Consider the following 27,447-nt stretch of genomic DNA (forward strand, 5'->3'; position numbering starts at 1 on the left):
GGGTGGATGGCGGCGGCGGCCAGAGTCGGAGCCCCGCCACGCGCAGCCGGTGAGTGACCAGACCCAGGGGAAGAGACCGGGAGGCATGGCGAACCCCCTTCCCAGGGTGGGGCTGTCCCCACTCGGTTGACAAAGTGTAGGGCGTCCCGGGGCTTGGCATCTCCTGGGCTGCTCGGCGCCCTCTCCGCTGCCCCCATCTCCCGCACGCCCTCCCTCGCTGTCCGCCTCCACCCCGGCGCCCCAGGGCCCGCAGGGTTTGGCCCGGACGCGGCTTTCCCTCCTCACCTCTGCTCGGGGGCTGCCGCTGGGACCTGAGTCCGACTCTGAAGAGAAAGAAAACTCAGACAGCAAAGAGAAGCATCTAGGCTCAGTTCCGCGGGCGGGGCCGGGGCTCGTACTCACCCTCGCGCGGTTCGACCTCCCTGCCCGGCTTTTCATCCCTGCCTCAGGTACTCTTGAGGCCCCCGCCCAGGACTCGCACTTTCCTTCTAGGCGCTTGTTATTAGAGAAGCTGCACCATCATCTCCCCAACACACACAAACACCACGTCCCCAGCCTTCCCCGCCCCACGTCCCCAGCCCCTTTCTAGGCAGACGCCTGTCCCCCAAGCTCCAGCCTCGGTGGAGGACTCAAGCAGAACGTCTCCACCTGCCCACTAAAGCCAGGACCCAGGGCAAAGGCCCACACTTGCCCAATATTTCGTGCAAGAATGACATTCACTGGGATTTGGTGTTGGGTTCTGTGGATCCACAAACTAAATCTTGTGGGTGTAGGGGAATACTAAAATAGGTTCCTCCTCAGGATTTCACTGTTTCTATTAGGTTGGTATCCGTTTTTTTTTTTAACCCTTCTAACTGTGCTTTCTTTAAATAATAATGCTTCATGTAATCAGCCTTTCTAATGAAAAGTAGAAACATGGAGGAAAAAGAGAAAAAGAATGCTTGCTAAAAATAATGTGCAGAACCTGATGTTTGAAAGTGGCCTTCAGTCCACCCTTTCAGAAGGAGATGGAAGTTCAACAAAGTTTATTTTCAAACTACATCAAACAGACTCTTACAGCTTCTTCCAGGCTAGATTTTAATTTGCCTGACGTGAGCCTGAGCGTTTGCTGGCATTCAGAGCCTGGCATACCCCTCTGCATTTCTCTCCCTCCTACTAGCTTTCTGTCAGCCCTCTTCCAACTCCCCCAACTCCCATTTTCTCTGGAAGTTCTGGAAACAAGGCAATGGAAGAGGCTAAAATGAACAGGACCACAAAGAAAAAAAACACCCTTACTTGTTTTAACCCTGAGGCTAGGGCTTTCAATGAACTCCGATTGGCTGGAAGAAATGTTTCTGTGGTTTTTATGTCAGTTCTTATTATGGTTGAATCAGTGTTTCCATGACAGGCTTGGTTCCCTGGGTGCTTGGAGGGAGCTTATTAGTTCTCGGATGGGTCTGGACGATCAGGTCTGGAGTCTGAAGATTTTTTTTTTTTTTAGAAATTGATCTGGGTTGTTGTTGCAGACCTCTGCCGACTTGCTCAGAACCAGAGCAGCAGAGAACAGGCGGGGCCAGGATTTACTTCCACATGACCTGGGAGGAAAAAGCTCTACTCTGGAGTGAGCCCTGGAAGCAGGATTGCAGGGGGATCCTGAGCCTGGATTGTTTTTCATGAGAACACACTTCTTGAGGACTTTAGCCATTCTTGTTGCCGTACAAACAGTAGCTGTAGTGGATCAGGTTCTGAATACTCCTTGAATACAGGTCAAGGCATCGAACCCTTTGGAAATAGATTTTTTTAAATGAATTTCAATGGAAATAAAAGTTCATTTTTAAGTCAAATGTAACTGACCCGCCCAGGACTCGCACTTTCCTTCTAGGCGCTTGTTATTAGAGAAGCTGCACCATCATCTCCCCAACACACACAAACACCACGTCCCCAGCCTTCCCCGCCCCACGTCCCCAGCCCCTTTCTAGGCAGACGCCTGTCCCCCAAGCTCCAGCCTCGGTGGAGGACTCAAGCAGAACGTCTCCACCTGCCCACTAAAGCCAGGACCCAGGGCAAAGGCCCACACTTGCCCAATATTTCGTGCAAGAATGACATTCACTGGGATTTGGTGTTGGGTTCTGTGGATCCACAAACTAAATCTTGTGGGTGTAGGGGAATACTAAAATAGGTTCCTCCTCAGGATTTCACTGTTTCTATTAGGTTGGTATCCGTTTTTTTTTTTAACCCTTCTAACTGTGCTTTCTTTAAATAATAATGCTTCATGTAATCAGCCTTTCTAATGAAAAGTAGAAACATGGAGGAAAAAGAGAAAAAGAATGCTTGCTAAAAATAATGTGCAGAACCTGATGTTTGAAAGTGGCCTTCAGTCCACCCTTTCAGAAGGAGATGGAAGTTCAACAAAGTTTATTTTCAAACTACATCAAACAGACTCTTACAGCTTCTTCCAGGCTAGATTTTAATTTGCCTGACGTGAGCCTGAGCGTTTGCTGGCATTCAGAGCCTGGCATACCCCTCTGCATTTCTCTCCCTCCTACTAGCTTTCTGTCAGCCCTCTTCCAACTCCCCCAACTCCCATTTTCTCTGGAAGTTCTGGAAACAAGGCAATGGAAGAGGCTAAAATGAACAGGACCACAAAGAAAAAAAACACCCTTACTTGTTTTAACCCTGAGGCTAGGGCTTTCAATGAACTCCGATTGGCTGGAAGAAATGTTTCTGTGGTTTTTATGTCAGTTCTTATTATGGTTGAATCAGTGTTTCCATGACAGGCTTGGTTCCCTGGGTGCTTGGAGGGAGCTTATTAGTTCTCGGATGGGTCTGGACGATCAGGTCTGGAGTCTGAAGATTTTTTTTTTTTTTTAGAAATTGATCTGGGTTGTTGTTGCAGACCTCTGCCGACTTGCTCAGAACCAGAGCAGCAGAGAACAGGCGGGGCCAGGATTTACTTCCACATGACCTGGGAGGAAAAAGCTCTACTCTGGAGTGAGCCCTGGAAGCAGGATTGCAGGGGGATCCTGAGCCTGGATTGTTTTTCATGAGAACACACTTCTTGAGGACTTTAGCCATTCTTGTTGCCGTACAAACAGTAGCTGTAGTGGATCAGGTTCTGAATACTCCTTGAATACAGGTCAAGGCATCGAACCCTTTGGAAATAGATTTTTTTAAATGAATTTCAATGGAAATAAAAGTTCATTTTTAAGTCAAATGTAACTGATGTCTCTCCACTGACTCGGTTTGACAGTTCCTATTAGAATGAATCAGTAAGGTTTTACTGTGGTTTAAAAAAATCATTGATAAGGAACTGTGTTGTGACTTCCATTCAAAAAGAATAAACCCTTACATTTTGAACTTGTTTGACCCTGTCGCTCAGGAAAACAATGTACTCAGATAAACATCTTCAGTCTCTTCCTCTTCCTGAGAATTTTTAAGTATATTAATACCCTGGAAGTCAATCTTATGTTGTTTGGACAAACACTGCCTTTCTGTCCTGGTCAGCTTTGGCATTACCTCATGCAAGCTTGTAAAAGTGGACGATTGGCCAGCAGTCACGGGGTTTGCTCAGCATCCCTGCATGGCTGTTGTGGCTGCTGGGGGTATAATGAGGGCCACTGTGTGTCCCGACCCAAGGAGCAGGTTGTCTGGATGATGAGATGATAGCTGCATCTCCAAATGGCCAATAGAAAGCAGCCAGTTATGGGACCAGCAGTTGGCGTAATGGCTATGTCACTGGACTCCCATGTAGTCGACCACGGTTGGAGTCCCAGACCTGGTGGCTTAAACTCATGCCCGGCGCATCTCTCTGTCTTTTTCTGTATTTCTGGCGAGCGCACATGCCCTATAGCAAAAACCTCTCTCAAAAGCAGCCAGCTATCATCTGGTCAGGTCAAAGGAGTTGGAAATACATGAAGTGTGGAGAATAAGGGTGGGGGTCATTAAGAAGTAAAATAACCCAAAACAATATCATACAGCCTTTAAAAATCATGCTGTACGAGAATGTCAAATTAGGTTAGCTAGTGGCATGGTGGTTAAGGTGGCTGGATCCCACATAGCTGAGGCCATGGTTTGAGTCCTGGACCCAGTGGCTTGGAAAACATGATGGCCATGCATGCATGCAAGCCCCAAATCCCAGAAGGAGAGAGGAAGAGAAAGGATTATGGTGTGGCCATCCCCCTGATGGTGGTGGTGGTGGTAGTGGTGTTTTCTCACTTTTTCTCTTTGTCTCTCTCCAGTAAGCACACGAGCCCTAGAGCAAATTTGAAAAAAAAAAAAAAAGTCAAATTACACAAAACATGCTTAGAGTATAAGGTTAAATAAAAAAAAAAGAGTTATAAAATGGAGAGCAGTCTTTGAAAATACATTTAAAAATACTGGAACAATATGCATCAAAATGGATAGTGGGGGCCATCCCCCTACTGCAGTGGTTAAAGGAGCCAGTCCCACATGGCTGACCACCCTTCTAACCCCATCACTGTTTTGAAAAACATTCTGAGCGTACATGTATGCATGCTAAAATCCTAACAGGAATGAAGAATGGAGGAGAAGGGATTATGTGTGACCACACCCCACTGAGCTGTGCTTTCTCTTTATATCCCTCTGGCAAGTATACACACCCTCTGGCAATAAAAAAAAGAAAAGAAATGAATGGTAGAATTATAGATGCTTCTGATTTTCATTGTGCTTGCCTGTATTTCTTGACTTTTTAACAATCATAATGGTTCACATTTATTGAGAATTAAGCACTTACATATGTTACTTCATTTTAAAAATCTTTGAGGTAATAACCACTATTATTTTCACTATGGAAATTCAGAAATGGGGATCACAGGGCTATCTTGCCCAAGGCTCCATAGTCACTAAGTGCTAGAGTCAAATTTGTTTTGTTTTGCTTTTAAGAGGCTTTTGCCTTAGGGTGCATGTTCTCTCCATAGAGAGGGAGAGACAGAGACAGTGAGAGGGAAAGCAAGAAATCACCCTCCAGGGCAGAAGACCATACTGCAATCCTTTCTCCTCCATTCTCCTCCCAGATCATGGGCACACATGCACATGCACCCAGCACGAGTTTCAAGCCACCAGGTCCAGGACTCGAACCATGGTTGCCCATGTGGGAGTTCAGTGATGAAATCGCTATGCCATCTGCTGGCCTCTAGAATCAAATTTTAAATTCAGGTCAGCAGTTAAAGTCTATGCATATTAAGCACTATTATCTACTGTCTCTCTGTGAGTGTATTATTACTATTATTGTTTTAATTATAAAGGAAAAATAGTGTAGAAAAGGGAGGGACAGTGCCATGCTTTCATAAGAACTGCTGTTTTGATTCATTGTCAAGTGCCTCTACCTCCCATTGCCTTCTCTTTGGAAGTCCTTGAGAACTGCTCCAGGCTGCACCAGAGGTCTCTCACCTTCCCTTGGGAGCCAGCTCTATCCACGAGAAGTACCCAGCCCCCTGAGGCTTCCCAGCCAGCCTGGAGTTCTAGGAAACCTGTGGGATTCCGACAGTCTTAGGATAGGCAGGACTTTAAAAGTAGACCAGACAAATCATGTGTTCAGAGCTCTGCCACTGCGGGCTTCCCCTGATCTGTGTCAGGCATGTGTGAAGGGTAGAGAGATCCAGGGAAAGCACCCATGCTTCCATTTACCTGCATGTTATGTGGAATGTCAGAGTAGGTCAAAAGAAAAGCTTGTTGTTTCTCAATGGTTATTACTGGGAAAACACAACAGTAAACTATATTCTGGAAGCCTGGCTATGTGAGTGATCCCGTGCATTGACAAGGTTGACTGATTAATGGAGATGGGAATATTTGGTGTGAGTGATTCTGGGGATAGTTCTGAAAAGAAGGTCCATCTCACGCCTTCCACCCCTTTCAGGCCTCAGAGGTCACCTATCTGTCCTCTTTGTGGAATATACCTAAAGATTCCCAGAAGGATTAGCTTTTCTAAAATACTGAGTGATCAAATAGCAGGCCCTAGGAAGGAAGCTTTATCTTTTCTGTTCCTCAAAAAAAGAGATTTCTGTAAGGTTGATGGTTCTCAGTGATAATCATCTCCTTATTGAAAGAGAAATTTTAAGATCAGAGTCGAGGATCTCTTTTCTAAATCATCACACACAGACCAACGTCCCAGGTCTTGTATCTATTTGACCACATGAGAAATTTCTGGCCTGTTTCAAGAACAGTCCTTGTGAGCAATTCATGTGTTTTGTCTTTTGGATGCAGTGGAGCCTTTAACTGATGCTTCCCATTTCTCACTTGGCCAAAAGGAAGCTCAGAGCCAATTTAGCAGCCGGCTTCTAGCAGCTCGATGGGATTTTGTGGTCTCCCTATTTTTGATGCCTAAGAACATATATCTTAACACTTTGTATTTCCCACCTATCCTTTTCCTTGGGTTCCAGTTTCCTCTTGTACTTTATATTACTATATTTAGTGTATTTTGAGGCCTGTTACTGCCCACTCTTTTCTTCTAGGTTTATCTTCCTTCATGTTGACATAAATTTAGAAGTTCTTTTGTAATGCATCTTGGGTAAACTTTAATGTAATGTATATTGGAACCAGTAGATGGCATGGTGGTCAAGGTGCTGGATTCCCATATGGCCGACCACGGTTTGAGTCTGGACCTGGTGGCCTGAAAATCTTGCTGGGCATGTGTGTGTGCACGTGTGTGTCCAAAATCCTGAGAAGAGAATGAAGGAAAAGGGACTGCCGCTTGGCCATCCCCCTGGGGGGGGGGATTTCTCACTTCCTCTGTATCTCTGTCTCTCCCCAGTGAGCACACATGCCCTATGGTAGAAACCAAAAGAAAATAAAATGTATTTCTGAAAGTGTTTTTATTTTGCTCTATTCACGAGTGAATGTTTGGTTGGGTGTAGAATTCTATACTCAAAATAATTTCCCCTCAGTACTTGGAAGATACTACAGCATTGTCTTCTTGTATCTATTGCTACTGCTTTAGAAGTCTGATGACAAATGATTGTCATTTTGTTATGAAATAATCTGTTGTTTCTCTGGTAGCTTTTAGGATTTTCTCTACAATATTCTACATGTATGTCTGGGTACAGATTTAGAACACTTTTTTTTTCCTGCTCAGCAGTTAAGGAGTATTGGGATTTGTCTAGCTCTGTAGCACTGGGCAAGTTACCTAACATCTCTCAGTCTCCTCATCTATAAAATAGAAATAATAATAGCATCCATTTGAGGGATAATTGTGAGAAGACAATACATAAAGAAATAAGTAGAAGAGTGTCCATCATGTAAGGAAGCACACCGAAATTGTTAATAATCATGGTTACTTTCATATTTTTCAGAGTTTCTTGAAGTTTTTGGATTTTACTAGTTTGTATAAATGTTAGTTTGTCTAATTGCATACACACAAAAACTCAGATTGAGATTTTCATTGAAATTGCATTCAACATATACTGACATCTTTATGGTATTAGATCTTACCACCGTCTCCTTTCATGCAGGTGAATGGTGACTGGTGATTTTTCCTATAAATGTCTTTTAAATTTTCTGCAGTATTTATTTCCTATAGATTTTATTTTTAAATTTTTAAGTAGTATTTATTTAGAGAGAGATGGATACCCTTGACAAGACCTCTCCATGCTGTGATCCTCCCTCCAGTCTCCCAGCCAGCCAGAACCACAAGCATTTGTATATGTGCTGCCGAAGTGAGCACAAAACCACAGGCACTTGTGAGCATACCCAGAGTATTCAAGCTGACCTGGGTTCCAAACCTTGGCCTCCCATGTGGCTCCAGTGTTGTTCAGCAGTATCCTACTGCCTGTGTTACTGTGACTGGGCTGATTTTGTTGGTATTTTAAATGGCATCTGTTTTCTTATTATATTTTCTACCCCATAGAAACATCCTGGTCAGAAATTCCAATCTTTTACCTCACATCCTGGCTGACTTTTCTTTTTGGTTTTAATAGCTTTCATGCAGATATTCTTGAATTTTCTATGTAGACATTCAGAAAAATGACAATAATTTGTCAATAATGTCTTTATTTTTTATAACTCTTGTATCTTTTCTTGGTGTGCTGCCTTGTGTTGTGATTAGACTCTCCGGTACAGTGTTCTGTACTAACAGTGATGAAGGACACCCCTATATTCTTACTGTCTCTAATGAGGATTTGTAAAGCTTCTCCATTAAATATGAAGTTTGCTTAAGGTTTTGGTAGTTTTTTATTAAATTATTATTAATTTTATTTTATGAACTTATTGAATTAAGAACTTTCCTTTCTTTTTTTTTTTTTAATTTGCTAGAGGTCACATGCACTTGCCAGAGAGAGAGAGAAAGAGAGAGATCATGCCACAGTCTGTTTTCCATTTCTCCATCCTGTTGAGATTTTGGATACACTCAAACATGCATTTAATGTGTTACTCAAATTGCTGGGGCCAGAACTTGAACTGCAGTGGATCATCTGGGATCTGGTACCCTTAGCTACAAAGGACTGGCTATAATGTGTTTATACCATGGTTTAGCCCTCCCAGCCTATTGCTCCACTTCCTATAAATAACTATGTTGTTACTTAAGAACCAGAAATACCTCTTTGCTTTATTTGTTGATTCGCCCATTCTTTAAGGAGATAAAACCCTTCATTTCATTATTAAAGATAGTATTTTAGGGACCAGTACTTGGCGTAATGGCTATGTCACTGGACTCCCATGTAGTCGACTGCGGTTCTAGTGCCAGACCCGGTGGCTTAAACTCACACCAGGGGCACGTGTATGTGCATGACCAAGATCCTGAGAGGAGAATGGAGGAAGAAGGGGTTGCGGTGAGGCCATCCCCCCGGGGGGTGATTTCTCGCTTTTTGTCTCTCTGTCTCTCTTTCTGTCAAGCACATGTGCCCTATAGCAAAAACCTTTCTCTGGAAGAAAAAAGAAAAAAAGATAATATTTTAAACACAAAGACCCTAGAGGGAGTATGAAAGGTATAAATATCAAATAGAGCCACTTTTTGGACTAGGTTTTCCGAAGAGGGATCATGAAGGCCTTGAGCATCTGTAGAGTGTGTGGGGACAGAGAATCCACAAAGAGGTAGCTATTGGAGGTAGAACAGCTGAAAGTATTCCCTGAGATTTCACAACACCTAAAGTCCACCCTCCGTACAACAAACACTTACCTAGGTCCTATGGAATCTGTATTTGACTCAAAGAATGTTGCTTTCTGCAGGTGCCTTATCAAAGTAATAATAATGATGATAGCTCTGACTGTCCTTAAATCGAGAACAAGAGCATTATGTAAACAAAACATGATTGGAATTGTGGGTGTGCTTCCATGTAAATTGTGGCTCAGAGCACAAAAATAGCTTTTCCACTGCAGAGCAAAGTCAAGTGTCATGGGAGCAGCATTGAGAATCTAATTTAAAACAGCCAAGGCCCAGAAATTTAGATGGGGTTGACACATTGGCCTCTGTTCATCCCTCGAATGATTTTTTTCCTAGCTTGCAGTAGGGCATATTCAGGGCCAGTTTGGAGGGCTTGGAAGACAATAATTGATACTTGAAATCTTTTTTTTTTTTGTCTGGATATAGTGCTAATACAGAGAAAAATTTTAATCCCAAACTTTTATAACCAAGAACCTCCCCTGGTGTGGCTCCGGGTCTGTAGCTCACTTGTGGCTTTACAGCAGAGCCTTATAAATTTTGTGAAAATCCTGGTGCCTCTGCTAGTCAGCGGAGGCTGCTTACTTCAGGTCATTCTAAGTAGCATGCTGCTTGTCGATGCTCCTGATTTCCAAAAAAATTACCTTATAAAAAAGTAATCAAGCTTTCCTGGGAACTGGCTGATGATGTCAGAATACTCAATTCCAAAAAGGCTCAGACTTGCCTACATCAGCATTTTCCTTCAATAAGGAACGACGTTGTTATTTTAGGCTTCCTGTGTCACCCTCTTTATCAATCATCGTGGACTATACACTCCAAGAGAGAATGGCTCTATACCACATGTGACGGGGTTTAGCCAGCTATAAACAGCCGCCTGCTTGTTGAGATCTGCCACCTCCTCACCCACACAGTCCCCTCTCCTGCCAGATGTTCCTACTTAACACTCACACATGCACACGCAGGCCCTGGCCAGCCACGTGTGCCAGTCCTGCTGCGAACCTTACTTCTTGTGGCCTGCTTGCTGCCTGTCTCACCAGAGGGGGCATCTTTCCCGGATTCTCACCGGAGTATTTATTGTACAGGCTTCCTCAAATGGACTTCCATAAGGGACTGCCACAAAGAGGGGCTGGCTTCTTCGCTGGTTTCCTAGCTTGCTTGCGCCCCTCATTCACTATTCCTGAGGATCCAGTGGTTCCTTTAGTATCGTCCCTCCTGGAATTTTTGTATTTGTCTTGTTTCTGACTTGTCTTGCTTGGGCTGGACTTCTCTGTGCTTCTGGACCATGACCTTATTTTTTCAGGACTTCTCCACCTCTGCCCCCTTTGGACGTATGTGGCTCGTGCAGTCAGCTACCATTTTATTTGAGGCTCTTACGTCTCACTACTGGTCATGATTCTAAGGCTGACATCACTTTCTGGGGTCACCAAGTCACTGTGGAGAATGATGAGGATGATGTTGCAGTTCTGCAAAGCTTTAGAGAGATGGACATAAACAATTTCTTCTCTTGTCTTAGATTTCAGACTTTAAAAATAGTGTGCGGGGGCCGGAGCCTGTAGGATCCACCCTGGTTTCTTACCTGGATTCCTGCCATAGTCTCCTCTTTGATTTTCCTACTTTTGACCTTACCACCCTGTTCCTCCACTCTGTCGGAACTTGCTTTCTAAAAGTCCTTTCTGATCCTGCGTTTCTATCTTGATTTTTTTTCCTCCGAATCCTCATCACCTTTAGGATTAAATCAAATTCCTTAGCTTAAGAGAGAATGGTATTTGGGACCTTCCTCACCTGTCTACCTCGCCCTGCATCACCTGCAGTAACTCCTGGCTCCTGCCCTGTGTTTGCCTGCCGAGTCAGCCTCCTGCCTGCTCCCAGTCTTGGCACACATGCTCTCTCTCTGCAGTCTCGTCTGCCTGATCAGTCCATGTCAGGCTTCAAGATTCTGCTCTGGGGCCAGCAGGTGGTGTGGTGGTTAAGGGCGCTGGACTCCCACATGGCAGACTGTGGTTAGAGGCCCAGACCTGGTGGCTTGCTTTCTCACTCCCCCTCCCCCCACTCACTCTGTCCCTCTCTGGTCAAATTAAAATGAATAAATAAACAAAAGTTAAATAAAATAATTCTTTTTTAAAAGAAGATTCTGCTCTACTTTTCCTAAGGCCTTTTTAAACCTCCAGTACTAGCAGCTTCATTCCATACCGGCTCCCCATCGCCCAACCACACACACATCTACACACACACAATTAAGGACACTTACACCATCACTCCTACCTGCTTATTAGGCATCCAGTTTTGGGTCCCCACAGAATCCTGCATTTGGGTTTATAATGTTAACATAGCATTTATGAATTGTCCCCACTAGACAGAGACAGGCCTGAGGTAACATACTATTATTGTTTTTTCACGTGCAGCAGTTTGTACACAGGTTTGAGACTGCTAGTTATCATTGTTGAATGAATGTGGGCATTCTGAAAGAATTAATTAAATCTCTCTCTGTCTTACACACACTCACACACACACAGTATGATCACACACACCAAGACATAAATCTCAGTGGGACACTTCAAATCTTACTGAGAATATCTTAAAAGCATGTAGTAGATACTTAGTAATTCTTTGCTGAGTCATGGGAAGAAATAATTCACGTAACAGCCTTGCTCCTGCTAAACTACTGTAGAAATTACATGGGACTGGAAAATAAGATCAGACTTTATGTCTGTCTTTTCAGTTCTGTCAATCTGAGTGAATCATTTTGCCTCTCTGGATTCTTTTCTCATCTATCAGATGAAATGTTAGAAAAGCAAATATTTAATGCCCACTGAACGTTCTAGGATTAACCATTGTTAGGTCTAAAGTTGAATTACTGGCCACTATTATGTGGCATAGGTTTCGGAAAATGGCAGCACTTTTTGGCTTTGTTGTGGAGCACACGTGTTCATGACAAGTCTGCCGCACTGGGGAGAAGTACTGTGACCAAGAGGTGGACCGGAGTATGCTTAAAGTGGGGCAGGAGGTCAAGACTGAGTCGTAGAGCTCACACAGATCTGAGCCTCGCCAGGAGACACCCTGAGCGAGGCCGGGCAGCAGTGAGCACCTCACAGCTGGCTGAGGTCATGCTGGCCCAGAGCACCAGTACAAGCGTGGAAGGGGCTGGACAGTGTGCTTTTCGGACACACTGCAAATGCGTCCTGTTCTCAGGAAAGTCTGTGGGAGGACCCAGTGCAAGTCATCAAAACCAGCTGTCTCCAATTCTCTGAAAGAGAGAAAACATATTTAGACTTACCAGTGTCCCCCAGAGGATAGATAGAAGCCAGGAGAAGGTTAATATGGGATTAATAGGAGGGAAAAGAGTTTTATATTGTCCAAATGATAATGAGATGAACTCACTTACAAGTAATGAGGTCTCCAACACTGGAAGTGTTTGGACAGCAGCTGGATAATTCCTCATCAGGGATGTTGCATTTGAAAATTCTGAATTGTGAAGATTGGCTGGATGATTTTAAAGATTTTTTTTCTTCTTCTAATTCTGAGAGCCTTTGCATCTCATGTTCTCACCAGATCTTGCCGAGGTAAATCAACACTTCCAGACCTCATAGCCCTTTGTTTTCTGGTGTGATCTCAGCACACCTGTTGTTCTGGTGACCAGCCTCTAGAAACCTTTTAGTCTTTGAATGCCCCCCTTAAAGTGGAGCTCCCTGAGTTGAACCTCACTTGCCAGGATGTGGCCTGTAAAGGTCTCAGTAGGGACATTATGCAAATTTTACAGGTAGGGCACTCACCCTTTTGCTCTGAGCTGAGCTGCAAAAGCAAACAGCTGTGAACCTCTGCCACTTTGGGTATGGCTTATCCACCTCAGGGGCTGAAAGACTTCATTTCCTTCCATTCTGCTTTTGCCTGCTGGAGCCTCTGGGGTAAAACTTCTTACCTAGTCACTGACTGTCAGCCTGAGGAACATTTCTACATTGGGAAGGCCCAGGGTATCCCCTCCTTCCTTTCTCAAGACCCTCACACTTTATCCCAAATCCATGCTTTCTCTCTCTTTTGTGTGTTGCTTTTCCTCCTTCATTTTCTTTTCCATCTCTTCTTTCTTGATCCTTCTCACCCTCTGGAAATTATAAACATTTCTATTTGTACAGTGTTGTTTTTTCTTCTTCTTCTTTTTTTTTTTTTTTGCCTGTCTGGTATCCTGGCAAGTAGGAATGTGGGTGGCTTATTCCATTGTGCATGTGAAGAAAAATGCCCAAAGAAGTTAAATGATGCACATAATTTACTGGCAGAGCCACCAAGGCTAGAACCCAGGGGTCCCGATTTCCCTCCCAGCCTCTGTCCTAGAAAGACATTGCTTTTGCTAATAGCTCTGAAGTCACAAAGTGTGTCAAAGTTTTCTCTCTCTGTGTGGTCACTGCACCAAAAGCATTTACCCAGGAAGCAATCCCAGGCCTCCAGAGACTCCTAGTCTGAGACCACACTGAAGTACACTGATGAGAGCAGGGAGAGAAGTAGCATTTACCAAGTGCTTCATCTTTTCAAAGAAACATTCCAGCCTCGCTCCTTATGTGATGCTCCTCAAACCCCTTGAGGAGCCTGAAAGAATCTCATTTTACAGGTGAAGGTTAAGGATGGAGTCTAGGTCTGAGGTGGGTGGAGGAAGTCCTGAACAGAGAGTGCATGCTTGCAGTGGTTAAGACCTGGGTGAGCCGGGCAGTGGCCCCTGGGGAGTTAGGTGGCTTCCCAGGGTCTGGCAGATACCCTAGCTGGGGATTTCGAAGTATGGAGAGGGACCTGCTCTCACCACATGGAGTCTTGTTATAACCTTAAGTTTCTCGGCCACTTATTCACCAGGGATCAGCAAGCACTTACTGAACATAAATAAGTCTCTAACATGTTTATAGTTTTTCTTATGAGAAACCTACGTATCAAATATATTGATTCTTAAGGGATATAATCAAACCAGGGGGTACTTAGCATTATCCTCCATATTATGGGTTAGGAAACAGGCTCAGGGAGAGTAACTGGTTTGCTCAAAGTCCCACAGTTGGTTAAAAGCCGATCCAAGTCCCAAATCCGTGTTTTCCGAGCTCATTGGCGCTATAGCTGCTTTCCTCGTGGCAAGTAGTTCCTAGGTGCGGAGGTGTATGCTGGGAAGAGAATTGGAGAAAAACCTTTTTGGAGTTATTGCTCAAGATTACACATTATCTCTAAAGGCTAGAACATCTAAATGATCTAATGCAGAGTTGAAATTCAGCTCAAGTCCTTTCTGGTGAGCCTCTGAGTGGCATTTGCATAGTTGGCTTTCACTCTTTCAGTTGACCAGAAGCAAGTTGTCTTCTTAGATTTGGAATTGAAGTCTGGTCCAGCGCATTCTGACCTGCGTTGGCAGCCTAGTCAGGCGGCCAAGTGGAACAGCGCAGCAGAGTGGGTTCGGTTGTAGGTAGGAGTGTCCTGGGCAAAGTCATTATGGGTGGGAGGGCTGGTGACATCCTGCCACCAATCCAGGCCCTGTAGTGAAGGAAGACTGATGTCCCAAAGCTCCCATGTCTTGGTTATGCAGCTTACTTGATGGTTCAAGTCTCCTTCCTGACCTTCCACAGTCTGTGCTATGACCAAGTGCCAAGCCCCCCCTCAGTGCTGCCCCTGCCCCTGTAATGGGCACATGAGGCTCTACTGCCCCCAACTGCTGGGAATAGGGTCTACCAAGCTGAGCAAGGCTGATGCCCAAGAGACTGCCTCCCATTGGCTCAGCCTGGTGGCCTGTGCACCTTCCTACCTCCAGATGGCCAAGTCTCTGCTGCCTTGCAGCTGGCTCCCCGCTGGTGGAGTGTGCTTTTATGCAGATCCTGGTAGTGAATTTTTCCCTGTCAGAAGAGGCTGCTGGGCCTCCCTTCTCCTCTCACCATGAGCAGCTATTCTCCTGCACTTTCTTTTGCACTGATCTTGCCCTGCAGGATGATCCCTGTAAATAACTCTGGAATGAGTCAGAATGTAGCTGAAGAGTCAGGCACCTTTCCCCAACATTTACTGGGCAACAGGTCCTCAGTCTGTGCCAGGGCAGAGGATCCAGGCATGAATAAGATCCTGTTAGTTATTGTCCAGTGGTGTTCCCAGCTTACAGTTGGGACCCGAGGAAATAGCTAGCCTATTGTGACAAGTGGAATTCCATGGGAGTGGAAAGGATAGAAGCTTACATGCTTTTATTCTGTGTCCATGTAGCCACAGCAATGTGGGCATTTCTGGGAGAGTTTTGTGGTCAGCATCAGCCTAGCACTCACTGTTAATTTGGAGCATATACGCTGCTCTGATCTTCTCTAAAGTTGTCTCTGTGGCTGTGGCCCAGTGGGGTAACCAAGAGACCTGTCAGAGCGATAATCAATGTGTGTGTACCTGGATTTTTTTTGTCTGCTTACAGGGCTGAATAAAACCAGGTGGGAGGGAACCAGCAAATAGTGTAATGGCTACACCGCCATACTCCCACATGGCCAACTGCAGTTCAAGTCCTGGACCTGGAGGCTTGAAACTCACGTCAGGCGCATGTGTGTGCATGCCCAAAGTCCCAAGAAGAGAATGGAGGACAAGGTGATTTTTTTGGTTTCTATCTCCCTGTCTCTCTGTGTCTCTCCAGCGAGTGCACGCACCCTAAGGCAAAACTCTCTCAAAACAAAACAAAAAGTAGGGCGGAGAAATTCTTTCGCAGTGGTATTAGCTGGCACATGACCCAAAACGACAGACACACAAGTGGAGCGCACAATTATGGATGCCTGATTTGCTGCACTATGCCTACCTCCCATTAGATGTCCCCTCTCTGTGAGGCCTTCCCTGCTCTTGTGCCAGGGCTGACGTGAGGGCGTCCATTCCCGGCCTCCATTGCACTTGAGCCGTGGAGGATGAGCTCATGTTATCTTCATTGGTTGTTTTCTCCGGTCTTTTCTACCAGGGTATAAGCACCTTCAGAGCAGGAATCTAGTAATAATAGCTTCTATTTATGATCTCTCATAGACCTACCACTTTGCAGATGTTACAAGATGTATCATCTACCATGTTACAGATGTGCAAGAATCTTTTAAAATAACTGTTTCAGTCCATTGGAGCTGCTATAACAAGACATCTTATACTGGGTAGTCTATGAACAACAGACATTTATCATTCACAATTCTGGAGGCTGGGAAGTCTAAAATAATCAAGGCATCTGTAGATCTGATGTCTGGTGAGGCCTCGCTCTCAGCTTCATAGATAATACCTTCTCACTGTGTCCTCCTGTGGTAGAAGGGGCAAATGAGCTCCCTAGGGCCTCTTCTAGAGGCACTAATCCCATTTATAAGGGTGGAGCCCTCATGACAATCACCTCCCAAATTCCCTACCTCTTTTTTTACCCCCATGGGGTATGACCATACCACAGCCCCTTCTCTTCCATTCTCCTCTTGGGATTTTGGGCATGCACCCACATGCATGCACCCGATGTGATTTTCAAGCCACCAGGGCCAGGACTTGAACAGTGGTCAACCATGTGAGAATCCAGCGCTTTAGCCACCATGCCACCTCTTGGCCCCAAGGCCCCACCTCTTAATACTATTGCAGTCATATTTTAGGTTTCAACAGATGAGTTTTAGGAAGACACAAATATTTGGACTATAGCAGTAACTATAATCCTCATTTCACACCTGAGAAAGCTGAGGCTCAGAGAACTGAAGCACCTGCTCCATGTCACACAGCTACTCAGTGGCAGGAATGGGATTCTATACAAAGCTCTTAAACTTCTTTCTTTCTTCTTTCTTTCTGAGAGATTTTTGCTATAGGGCATGTGCTCTCGCTGGAGAGACAGAGAGAGAAAGAAAGTGAGAAATCTTCCTCCTCCCCCAGAAGAATGGTCATGCCACAGTCCCTTCTCCTTCATTTTCCTCTTGAGATTCTGGGCACGTACACACACGCACCCAGCATATTTTAAGCTGCTGGGTCTAGGACTCGAACTGTAGTGGACTATGTGGGAGTCCAGTGATGTAACCATTACGCCATCTGGTGGTCCTGAGAAGGCTCTCAAACTTCTGAACCTTTTCTTCTCCACCTCACTACCAGTGAATCAGGCCTTCTTCCTTTTCATGATCTCCATGGTGCCCAACTCTAAAATCAGCACTTAGAGGATGCTCCATAATGATTCATTTGCTGAATAAATGAGCAGGGGGTGTGTGGTACAAAACTTTGTACCAAAACATTTGGTTGACATTCTCAAGAGCCCAGAATCCAATGGTGGAAATCCTGGAGGACCCACAGGTGGTGGTTCCTGACTTCTCATATAGTTATTCCAATCTGAATACAGCTTGTTTAGTGTGTCGGAAGGAGACACATTTTAGAGCACTGAATAACCTTTCTAGACCATTTAGCTACTTGCCTTTTCTCAAAACAGTCACAGCAATTACATGGTAATTAAGATTAATTACTTGACCAATTTTTATAGCAAAGTGATTGATTTTGTTATCCCTCACGCTACTAAATATTTAAGTCTGGGAGAGACGTCCCCTTTATAATTCTTCAAACTTCCAGGACTTTCTGTTTATCCGTAGGAAGGACCTAGACCCGCAGAAGGGGGAGGTTTACATATTTAAAGTATGTGATCTAATTCAAGCCCCCTTCAGCTAACTTTATCCCAAAACATTTTCATCAATTCATTTGAGAATTCAAGATGCAAATCCAGGGACCACCAACTACTCACCCCGGAGCTCTGCACTCTAGCCCAGCTCCAGGGCCCCTGTGGGGATAACGCTCTTTCTCATGTCTCTTCTCTCTGTGGCCCTTGCTCTTCCCACTGAGGAGCCCACGGGAACATGAATGCCAGAAGGCAGCCCTGAAAGCAGGCCTTGTTTGCAGGCTCTCAACTGAACCAAGGCCTGCTTGTCTGCCTCCTGATTGCCAGGGGTGGGCTGAATTTTTTGGAGAGTAGGAAGTCCTCAGGTCCTCTTTGTGTTGCTGCTGATACCAAAAAGTATGCAGGATGCGAAGAGACAGGGCTGCCAGAAACCAGTTGTTTTAGTTCACTTTTCTGTTGCCAACAGCTGAAAACCTCACCAGGTGAGTGATAAAGAATAGAGGTTTATTTAGTTCACAGTTTGGAGATCCAAGGTCAAGGGGCCACATCTGGTGAGGGTCTTCTTGTTGATGAGGATTCTTAAGAGTTAGAAGGCAACACAGGGCATCATGCAACAAGATAGACCAAGAGCATGCATGCCTCTGGGTCTGCATGTCTGTCTCATTCTCTCTCCTCATAAGCCCACCAGGTTTTAATCATGGGGGCCCCACTGATGACTTTAATTCTAATTGTTCCCTAAAGGGCCCATCTCTTAATCCCATAGTTGAATTAAGTTTCATTCTCTCAATTCCATCACAACCAAATTTCACCATGTGAATTGGGGGGAGGGGGAGGGCACATTCAAACCCTAGCTGTAGTCTAGCCAGGAAACAATACGGACCCCAGCTGCAGTGAGCAGAACTGCAGCAGCCCAGGAACTGGTAGTGGAGTGGGCGGCCAAGAGCCCAGCCATTGCGGGCCCCAGTCTGCAGGGCCAGCATGCCACCTGCTCTTTTTACTTCCAGACTGGTAGCCTGGCCTCACCCCACTGGCTGCTGAAATTGTCTCCTTTTCACTATTGAGGTAATCACTAAACTCCAAAATCGTCCTGTCTTTTAACCCTAGCCTCTTTAAGACCCCAGGAGGAAACTTTCCTCCAGTGGAGATCCCTATATCTCCTGGTTTTACCTTGGCCTTCCTGATTTGTCTCTTTCCTTTTCATTTTTTTTTTTCAGATTTACAAAATGTGTATATTCTGTCATGAAAACTCCACACGAACATTATACACTTGGAAAAAAATACAAACAGGATATATTACAAATTTATGCAGCAATAACTTAGTTCACACCATGCAATAAAAAGTACATTAATCAAGATACACAAGCTTTTGTAGGTTCTAAACTCAAGGACTTTTTTCTTTTTTCTGCAGAATCCTTAAAACCTGTGGCACTTAAAACTTGTTAGCCTTTCTACTGAGAGGTAAATTATACACAATGATGATGAAAAACGTTAACAGACCAGTTGTCTATTATGAATCATTCCAGCTTTGTTCAACAATGGCAGAAACTCTCTTCTCGTGTTCCCGTTTGTTTTCCTGATTAAGCTGTGCTGCCTGGCTGTTGGCTGGACTGTTTGGATTTGGTTCATCCAGCAGAGATTGAATGGATGTTAAGATAGAAGATACATCGTATGTTGGACTCCATCGATTCTGAAGGATATCTAAACATATGCTACCATCAGCATACACATTTGGATGAAACATTTTGGATAAAAACCTAACAGTTGGTGGTTTATTTGGATATTCTTCAGAAAATTCTGTTACTAGTTTAAAAGTACCATCTTCAAAGGGTGTCCCTTCTGGTCCAAATATAACTGCATTCCACTGCATGATGTTATTTTCAGATGGTGCACCACTGACACCCACAGGTGGGTCCTCTCTTTCCTTTTCATTTCGTCCCCCTGGAAAGTGGCTCAGTCTTCAGCTTCTAGTGTCCTGTGGCTTTCCCCATTTCCCTTCTGCATTTGGCTTGCACTAAGCCCCAAAGGACCCCCAACTCTACATCTCTAGCTACTGGTTTTCTCTTAAGACACTGTCTCTCATGTCTAGCTTCTGAGTAGGTGTTTCCAAGTGGACGTACCTCAGACCCCACTGATGTGTGTAACCCAGGTCCTCTCCCTGCCCTTTATATGGCTCTACTTGCTGTTCTAGGTGCTAGACTCCTTCTTTTCCTTTGTTTTCTAGGTCACATTTGGTGTCCAAGTCTTGTCAGGTCTTGATTTAAAATACTCTGTTACTTGCCCTTTCCGCTCTCTGATTCTCTCCCTGATAATCAGTATGGTGTAGTGGAAAGATTGTGAGATTTGGAGCCTAAGACAGAATTCAGTTCATTTTAAAAAAAAATTATGTATTTTTTATTAGAGAGAGATTTTTCTTACAGCTGCGTGCACTTGCCAGAGAGACAGAGAGACAGAAAACCAGAAATCATCCCCCAGGGGGATGGCCACACTGTAATTCCTTCTCCTCCATTCTCCTCTTGGAATTTTGGGCATGCACATACATGCGCCCGGTGTGAGTTTTAAGCCGCTGGGTCTGGGACTTGAACCAAGGTCAGCTATGTGGGAGTCCAGCGACGTAACAATTACTTCATCTGCTGGTCTCCAGAATTCAATTCTGACAGCACCAGTTAGTGCGTGGCCTTTGGCAGATCACCAAACTTTAGCCTCCAATTCATCATCTGCATAGCAGACACATGGTGGCCCCCTGCTTACTTCACTCCCAACTCACTGACCTCAGTACACAGCCGGCTTCTCAACCTTGGCTCTGCTGGCATTTGGGGCTAGATAACCCTTTGTTGTGAAGCTGCCCTGTGCACTCTAGGGTGTTTGGCAGCATCCCTGGCCTTCATCCTCTAAATGCCAGTAGCACCTCTCACCCCCAGTTGTGACAGCCAGCACTGTCTCCAGATACTGCCAAATGCCGCCTGGTTATGTCACTGCTGGCTGGGAACCACTGGTATAGAGTGAGGCTTAGTTTTAGATATTGGGTGATGAGCACAGACCCAGGTTTTCAGGGTTTAACTTTTCAGTGGCCAACCACATGTGGGAAGGGCCTATGTCATTTTCAGTCAGTCTTTTTCATACTTAAAACCTCTCCAGGAGCTGTGCTGACTTTCTGGTTAAGTAGTGCCGTTCATTTCCCAACTCAGGTAAGCACACATCAGGGTCGTACCATGATTTTTATCTTGCTAGAGAATGAGAGAACAATTCAGATTGACAGGAACCCCAGGACTCTCACTGGGATCCTTGCAGGCCTGACACAGCCGGCTGCTCAGGCCCAGCTTGCAGAGTTGAGAACCCTGTGCTTGTCAGTACTAAGTTACCATTTTATGAGTGCTTTCATGTGGCATTTTATTAACGTTAATTTATTTTATCTTTTCTTTTAGATTTATTTTATTTATTCATTCCTTCATTTTAACTTGACCAGAGAGAGACACAGAGAGAGAGAGAGGAAAGTGAGAAAGGAAGCTACCAGGTCCAGGACTTGAACCGCGGTCTGCCATGTGGGAGTGTCCAGCACCTTAACCACCATGCCACCTGCTGGTCCCAATTTATTTGATATTTATTAAGCAAGATTTTTTGTTTGTTTGTTTGTTTGTTTCCTTTTTGTCTTTCCATATTACGGAAGAGGAAATTGAGGCCAATATATCTCAGAGGTAGCAAGTTTAGGAACTGAGATGCAAAGCTGGGTGACTTTGCATTGAAAGCCTGTGCCACTAAACCTCCATATTCTTCTGCTTTCTTGGCTTGAGCCTTTTCTGTGTTTGGAGAACTGAAACCCATGAAGGAAGAGCTCCTCTTATTCAGGGTCTCTAGGGTCCCCATCTTGGCACCTGTAGGCTCTGAGGATGAAGAGCAGAGCTGTAGTCCAGGCAAGTGGCCGGCTGAGAGCGTGGCCCTCGTGTTGTGTCAGCACAGGGTAGGCCCCTGCGAAGGTGACTTCCTCCTTCACAGCTTGGACAAACAGCTGTGCAGCATACAGGGTTCTCTCTTTTTCCACACAGAAAAGCTGAATGTTCCGTGCCAGTCACTCACACTGCAGATGAAAGAGTGCCCTAGCCCCATAGCCTGGCCCTCCATAGGAGACTGAGGAGGATCCCTAAGACCTGTGAAGGGCAGATGACCAGGTGTGGGACTTGGTGGGGTTGCAGGGAGATAGACTGTGGCCCTGTGGCCCCAGCCAGATTGCACATGGGTTCTCCTGCAGCACCACAGAGCCCCATCTTGTGAAAGGGCCTGAGCCTCCGATGGGCTTTTTCCTTGACCAGAAGCCAGGGCCTGGGGGTGGTAGGCTTAGTGCTGGTAGTTGGGGGGCGGACAGTGACAGAGATGCTGACGCTGCCCTCCAGGCCCAGAAGATGCTATGGGGAAGACTAGAGTTCATTTCAGTGATGGCCCATGTAGAAGCTCTTTTGTCCCCTCTCTGGGAAAGCAAAATCAGCGATGTCCCCTATGAGGACTGCTGGTGTCCCAGAGGAGGAACTTGTGGCTGCCACTTATCCTGAAAGGAATTCTAAGAACCCCTCAAAAAGTTCCAAGGAGCTGCTAGGGGCCCAGAACCAGAATGAAAACAGAACAAAATGAAAGGGCTGAGGTAAAGGTAAAGGTAGTTGGCGTGTTCCCCAGTCCTGAGCACGTCATTATAGAGTAGCGTGTGTTAGAGTGTTCTGAAGCATACTCTCTAGGTGGTTCTATTTTTTTTTATGCCAGAGGATGTGTGTGCAAGACAAAGAGAGAGGGAGAAAGCATTCCTCAACAGGGCCTGTCACACAACTCTCCATTTCCCTCTAACTCTCCCCTCAGGATCCCAGGGCACATACATGTGCACATCTGTGCATGTGTCCAGCATGTTTTTGGAGCTTTCATCCAGCACGTGGATTCCGGCTTCCTCTGCACAGTGCCTAACCACTGCACTGTGGGGCTGGCCCTGTGTGGGTCCTTGAGGAAAGTCACCTGTTTTTCTCTCCTAGAGGCCTGCAAGAAAATGAGTGTCCTACAGACTGTGGGAAGGATTTCCATAAAGAGAAATGGATTTTTAACCAGGATTTTGCAGAGGAATTTGACCATAGCCCTTTTTGCCTCATACCTCTTCACTCCATTTTGGAAGATGCTGTGTTCAAGGATGCCTTAGTTTGGGTTGCTATAACAAAATACCATAGATTGAGGTGCTTATAAATGGAGATTTCTTTCTCACAGCTTTGGAGGCTGGAAGTCTGAGATCAGGGAACTAGAACAGCTGGGTTCTCATGAGGGCCATCTTTTAGGCCTCTACCATTATGACCTAATTACCTCCTGAAGGTCCCACCCCCAAATATTGTCATATTGGGATTAGCATTTTGTGGGGACACAAATATTTAACACATAACAAAGGGGAATTCCTGAGCAGGGATTGAGGCACCAGAGACTGAGACAGGACTTGTGTCATTAAATCTCAAGGACAGAGTTGAGACGTGGTCTTAAATTTGGCAGAATAGAGCCACAGTTCTAGAAAAGATTTCTTAACAAGTTACCTGACAGTATGCCATTTTCAGAAGTAGGGTTTTTTTTTTTTTTTAGAGAGGTTTTTGCTATAGAGCGTGTGCACTCACCAGAAAGACACAGAGAGACAGAGACAGAAAGCGAGAAATCACCCCCCCCCCCGGGGGGAAAGCTATGCCGCAGTCCCTTCTCTTCCATTCTCCTCTTGGGAATGCACGCACCGGGTCCAGGACTTGAACCATGGTTGACTACATGGGAGTCCTGCAACATAGCCATTATGCTAACTGCTGGTCCCCAGAATTAGGGCTCTTTAATTTCCTTCCTACTAGAGAAAGTGTGTATTCTAAAGGCCAGAGTAAGGACAGAAGGGACATGGAGAGGAAAGAAGAGAAAAGTTAACATACATGGAGTATCTGTAATAAAGCAGTTTAAATAAGAGATAAATATTAATATCACCATTTTATGGGTGAACAAAGTGAGGCACAGAGAGCTCTGCTTGGCAAATTTCTTTTCCCTCTTTTGAATAATTATTTAATTAAGTGTTTATTGTTATTATTATTTTACTTTTTTTGAGGGAGATTTTTTACTGTAGAGAGCACATGCTTGCCAGAGAGACTGAGAGAAGGAGACAGAAAGCAAGAAATTACATCCCAGAGGTGATGGCCATGCTGCAATCCCTTTTCCTCCATTTTCCTCTTGGGATTTTGGGTATGCACGCATATGCGCTCAGCGCGATTTCAAGCTGCTAAATCTGGGACTTGAGACACAGTTGGCCACAAGGGAGTCCCGTGCCCCCACCACTGCACCACTGGTGGCCCCTGTATTATTATTTTTAAATTCACCAGAGAGAGAGACAGAGAGAGGGAAAATGAGAAAGCAAGCCACCAGATCCAGGACTTGAACCACAGTCGGCCATGTGGTAGTCTAGTGCCTTAACCACCATGTGATCTGCCAGCCCCCTTTTAAAGCTTCTTTCTTTCTCTCTCTCTCTCTTTCTTTCTTTCTTTCTGTTTCTTCCATGAGCGAGAGAGAGAGAGAGAGAGGGAGAGAGAAACATTCCCAACAGGGTCTTCATGCCATGATACATCTGCATCTTCAGCTGGCTCTGGATCATGGGCAAGCATGTACCTGGCATACTCAGGGAGGTATCCAGATGTAAGCCCATGTGTGCCACTGTCCAGCCCTTGCTAGTTTCTTTATCATGTATAACAGTGACATGACATGAGCATAAAATGAATACTCCATAAAAATGTCATAGTAGGGCCAGCAGGTGGCGTGGTAGTTAAGGTGCTGGGCTCCCACATGACCGACCATGATGTGCGTCTCAGGCCTGGTGGCTTGGTTTCTTGATTTATCTTTCTCTCTCTCTCTGGTCAAATTTTAAAAAGTAATAATAAGAAATAAAATAAATAAATAAATTATTTTTATTTTAAAAAGTCACGGTAATAAGAATCAAATTCTAAAAATCAGAAGGCCCACCCAACTCCATTCTTCTATTTTCATGTAAAGACCACTTCCTGGGATGGTATCTGTTCATATGACTGTTATAGATAAATACAGCTTAATATTTGTTAAAATGTTGAAAATAGATTTTATTGGTAGTCACTATCGCAGTAAGGAAAAGAGCCTAATGTGAACTCAACTTAGATTTGTACAGAGGTGACTGGGCATTTTAAAGGGAGAATGAGCTCAGTAGAGTGACAGAGAGGAGGTAGGAGGAGTTTGTCCGTGTGAAACCATTACGGGTTTTCAAAACTGGAATTTACCGACGTGAGATTCTTACCCTCCTACCACATCAAGGCCGGGAGACAGTGACCCTGTTTCTCAGGTTGTTTACTGAAATGAGCAGTATAGTCTTTAGACAGCCTCGAGTTGTCTCAGGCAGACACTTTACTGGGGACTCTTATCCTAGGGACGTGGCCTTGAGCCATTAGAAACTATGTTAGTGTTGAAGAAAAGTTGTTTTCCTTCGTGATAGAGCACATGTGCCTGTGTATGAGAGTGAAAGACAGAGATGAACATATTCCACAGGGTCTGGTCATGCCATAATCCCGTTCCTCCAGCCCTCCAGTCTGCCAGCTCTAGGCCACTCATTGGCATGCCTGGCATGTTTCGGGCTGATTTCAGGCTGACAGGGCTGAGGTTGCCATGTGGGGTCCAGCTTCCCTTGAGCAGCTCTTTATTGCTCTGCCAAGGAGCTGCTTCCCCTTGTTTTGAAGTCTTTTTAAAAAATTTCCTTCATGAGAAAGAGAGCTACAGATTGAAGGGTACCTTCAATAAGGGTACCTGCAAGCAGCTCAGATCACAAGGGTGTGTCCATTGTGCTCAGGTAGATCCAGGAAGCGAACCTGGAGCCTTCCCATCTGGCCTCCAGCATTGCACATATCAACTCCCCAACTGCCTGCGCCTTCACAGCTGGGCCTGTTCAAGTCTTTTAGACAAAAGTTGAAAAGACAATTTAGTAAGCAGGCTCTGAGTTTGGTTAGACTTTAGTTAAAAAGAAAATCTGTCACTACTCTCTAAATTCAAGAAAGGAACAGATTATTAAAACCAGGTTTTTTAAAATAGCCAGAATGCTTTCTCACTTTCTGTCTCTCTGTCTCTCTGCACGCGCCCTATAGCAGAAATCCAACCCCCCACCCCCCAAAAAAGAAAAAAAAATAAAAACAGGATTCAAATTCATGCTGGAAAAGAGAAGATTAAATACCAAAGGGGAGGCACAGGGTTGGGGAGTTGAGCTGGAACCCGTACTGATAATACTTGAAGGCATGGATATGTTTTGTTGTGGTTTAATATTTTACAAATGGCATTTTCTGTCAAGTAGCTGAGCTAAATACCACACATGTTTGTGATTGGATATTACGGGCTGCAGAGCGCAAGTGATGATGGTGTGGTTTATGGAGCCTATGGGTACTTCTCCATGACCTGAGGCAAGGGTGAGGCTTTCTCATTTTCCTCACAGTTTTGTGATGTCTTATGATTCTTTTTGTTCTGAAGGGTCTTTCTTTTCTTTTGTTTTTTCTTCCATGAGTAAGAGAGACAATGGAGGAGAGAATGACAGAGAGCACCTCACACAGGGTCCTGACACCACGATTCACCCCCAGCTTTAGTCAGCCCAGATCATGGGCACGCACATGCCCAGTGGACTCAGGGAGGTCGCCTGACTCAAACCTGGAACATTCCTATGTGGGTTTGTCTTGCAGAGCACTGTTTTACCACTGTGCCACTGTCGGCCCCATATTATACGATTCCTTTTTGTTTTTAACTTCTAGATTTCCCCTTAAAGGAATGATATTTTGAATACTATCACAGCAAACCTTTAAGAAAAGTCTCCATGAATGATTTTTCACACTCTGTCCTGTCCCTGACTTTGCCTTTGTTTCCAGGATAAACCTCCTGGAATAGCAGTGAGGGTAACTAACAGATTACAGACCTCTGAGCAGGACTCCAGGCTTTGTATATGTAGCTCCAACCTAGTTACAATGTTGGCACTGCAGGGAGGCCAAGAATTCCTTATTTGCAGATCAGCCAATGAAACCACACAGATACCAACATTAAGACATTCTTTCTCCAGATTATGCATCATTGTTACAGAGCAAAAAAGTCTCAGGCATAAGGAACTAAATTCAACCCAATAAAAAGGCGAGGTCGTATTCCTGGGAGTCCAGATGTGTTGCTGAGACTCAGTGGCGGGACTGACTTTAAGAAAACTGGCCGGACTGTTGGGTTGCAGTTGATACAAGGAGGTGACTGGTAAGATTGGTCTTCCTGAGCTCCTCAGCATCAGACCTCCCTCAGCTTCTGGCAGGTGTAGAGAAGCCAGACATTAAGGACCATCTTGGAAGGTGTTTTCCGCACAGATGTGCACCGAAGTGGGGACAAAGGACCTGGAATGCTGCGTCACCTACCAAATGCAACTATACCGATTTCAATAATCTGCAGAAGGTAGAACTTCATAGTTACATTTTATTTGAGTGGATTTTGAAGAAAAACAAGGGAAAACTGCAAGAAACAGTGGAAGAAAACCCATGAGAGTATCATCAGAGGATATAGGGGTGGGAAGGACTCACACAAAGTTTGGAGAATTAGCATTCAAAAGCTGTCGATAGGGAGGAGGGCACCTACACATATTTGTTAGACAGCAGTTCTGAGAAATGGTTCATTCCTAGGGCTGAACACCAGCCAAGATAGTGGAAGAGGAACAGGAAATAGGGCAGGCTGAGGAATGAAAGCCATTCTCAGAGATAACCCGAACAGAGCTGTCCTTCAGCAATGTAGG

General features: G+C 44.9%; 1 protein-coding gene and 1 pseudogene across 1 annotated transcript in view; one reads left to right on the plus strand and one right to left on the minus strand.

Moving 5' to 3' along the window:
• STON1 (stonin 1) overlaps positions 1-27,447 on the plus strand; it is a 133,237-nt gene continuing 105,790 nt past the window's right edge. The window contains exon 1 of the mRNA XM_006159001.2: positions 1-49. The gene's annotated coding sequence lies outside the window, so the exon portion shown is untranslated. The remainder of the gene's footprint in view (positions 50-27,447) is intronic.
• LOC102484955 (ubiquitin-conjugating enzyme E2 B pseudogene) lies at positions 18,910-19,564 on the minus strand (annotated as a pseudogene).

This window comes from Tupaia chinensis, unplaced genomic scaffold, assembly GCF_000334495.1.
Source record: "Tupaia chinensis unplaced genomic scaffold, TupChi_1.0 Scaffold000622_1, whole genome shotgun sequence".
Lineage (NCBI taxonomy): Eukaryota > Metazoa > Chordata > Mammalia > Scandentia > Tupaiidae > Tupaia > Tupaia belangeri.